The sequence below is a fragment of the Poecilia reticulata genome, linkage group LG13 (genome assembly GCF_000633615.1).
Source record: "Poecilia reticulata strain Guanapo linkage group LG13, Guppy_female_1.0+MT, whole genome shotgun sequence".
Taxonomy (NCBI): Eukaryota; Metazoa; Chordata; class Actinopteri; order Cyprinodontiformes; family Poeciliidae; genus Poecilia; species Poecilia reticulata.
The window spans coordinates 6,770,159-6,773,040 of NC_024343.1; positions in this window are offsets into that span (position 1 = coordinate 6,770,159).

The following is a 2,882-nucleotide window of genomic DNA, read 5'->3' on the forward strand; positions in this document are numbered from 1 at the left end:
TATGTATACATAGAAAACGAAGCTTTCTGCATTACATCATCTTTAATTCTGCTTGACATTTTTTTCCATACAGAAAATTTTAATATTTTCTGGTTTTTATTGGTTTGGTAGGAGCCAAACCAATAGTTTGCTATTGTTTTTAATGTATTGACAATTTTTTGGTCTTGTAGAATTAAAGCTAAGCGCCACCATAATTTCATCAAAGTTAAATGGAACTAGAAGGAAACTATATATTTGTTTTAGAGGAAGATGTGTTCTTTAAAGTCTGATCTGAGCTCTGCCTACATGTCAATGACTTAAATGAAAAGTCAAACCAATTTAACTGAGACTGTTACCTTTTCACACTGTGTTTGAGATGAAGTTCTTAGAAAGTACCACTAGATGGAGATGTGATTGCACTGCAGGCAGTTTGTACTTTTATAATAAGTGAACATGCACATTTGGAGGCAACACGGCTGGCTGGTTGAACTATTAGCCTCTGCTCAATCATATTATGTTTGTTTTACTGCATTTTACTAAGAGTGCAAATATTAAGAAAAAATCTATCAAAAAATGGAAGAAAGAAAATATGCATATTTTCTACATTCCTGCTTCAGTCACCTATTCTTATTCCACATCATGCATTTCAATGTTCAGATGGCTAGAATAGGCAATTCATATTTTGGCTACAAATGTGGATTATTTGTTAAAACAAGCAGTTGTGTTAGTATTCTCCTTACATGTCAGTTTTGTTGACAATAGGCAGTATTGATTTAGCAGTAACAGGCTGATTTATGTTGGAGCCGATGACAGTCTGTGTGCCCAAGTCTTCACAAAGCCTGTGTCTTTCTTGTAATTTTAGAGATAGTTTTGCTTTTGTGAATAAGCCAAACCCGTGAGGTATGTATTAATTTGGTTTATAAACACTTCCTGTCAAAGGAGGATTTTTCATCGCTGAGTTATGGATATGCGACAAAAGCTGGACCTAAGTAAAACTGCAGCCATGTTAAATCTTAAAAGTGGAGCACTACTACCGCATGTTTTCTGAAGAAAACTGGGACCCAACCTGCTATGACAAATAGTTATATTTTTCCTTACAAGCAATCTAAAATGAAAAGACTACAAAGAACTTGATTTTAGGAACAAAATAAGGCTTTTTTTTCTCTTTCATTTAAAATCAGAAATATTTTTTTATAGTTTGTTTTATCCAAAGAGTTTTTCTGGGAGGTAAAATGAATTTTTAATATTAATGAAAATAGTGTTTAAGACATTCTAAATAACTGAATGTAAATATGCTTAGATAAACATTTCTGCTAGCAAAGATGAATCATGTGTAAGAGTGGCTTGATATCATCTATAACAACAATAGATCAGTAATATTTGGTTACATAGGAAAAGGATTCTCTACCAAAAATAAACTGAGTGTGCTTTGAGAGTGAAAAGAGAATTAAAACTTAAAATGAAAATCTTATCACTTCATTTTTTTCACTGCTTTGCAGGTGGGCTGCAGTTTATCCTGGGTAGCCAAGCTCCAATCTGAATAAGTGGACGGTGCATCACCTAACTATCATAGCAATTACGTTTTAGTATTTAGCATAATTAGCATTTTGTAAATAACACTATTATGGTCAGATGCTCCATGATGACATTATGAAACATAGTCATGCAAGCTACAACTTGCCTCCAGTTTTTGACCATGAACTAAAACACAACATTGGTTAAAGTGTCCATTAATGGACTAAAATCTATGAGGAAAATTGCTTTCTCAATACTGATTACCTTACATGTTACATGTGGGGATGGAAACGAGCCTAGTGATGCTGCAGAGAGCAATTCTAGGAATTGGTTCCAAGAGCAGAGGAGCAGGAACCATAAAGGCAGATAAAAACTAGCCTTTGTGATTCATTCTGGAATATTCTGCAATTCGCATCGTCCTTTCTGATATAAATAACAACATGGTATTCCTCTGCTCTTTTAGCAGCTAGTTACAGCTTTATTTGTATAGGTAACAAATATAATTCAACTCCATATGCCAAAGTATATTCAAAGCTAATATTATTTCCTAATATATTTTAAGTTCAATATTATCTGCATGTTTTGCTATAAGTGACCATTTATCCACTTGGTATCTACACCTGGTTATCTGTGAATGAGGGTGAGGGATGCCTACTCACTGTGAGACGTGTAGTAGCACTATTTTCCCCCCTCAATTCACAGAGCAAAGTCATGATACACAAAATGGAATGTTAAAGTCATTCTAGAACATCAGCATAAACTTATCAAGAAAAAATGGTAGTACTGTATACGACATGGGTGCTCAAGTCCAGTCCTCAAGAGCTACCATCCTGCAACTTTTACCCCCGCTTCAACACACCTGAATCAAATGAATGAGTGTTCAGGGCTGAATGACTGCTGGTGAGGGAATTCAGCCATTTGATCCTGGTCTGTTGGAGTAAGTATGCATCTTCTGAACAACTTCGTCCCTGAATTATTTGGAAATCGCCTTGGTCTTGGTCTTCACACACACACACACACACACACACACACACACACACACACACACACACACACACACACACACACACACGCACGCACGCACGCACGCACGCACGCACGCACGCACGCACGATCACATATGCACACAGTCATGTTCTCGTGTCTTGTTGGGACTTCGCATTGACTTACATTCACTTTCTACAGCCTAACCCTATTCCTAACTCTAACCATTACATACCTAACCCTATGTTTAACTAAAACTCAATTCACACCATAGTTCTAAATCTGTCCCCTGACCCAAAAACTGCGTTTCACCTTGTGGGGACCAGGTTTCAGTCCCCACAAGGAGCAGTGGGTCCTCACAACGCAGTATGTGTCGCCAGTTTGTCGCAGATATATAAATATAT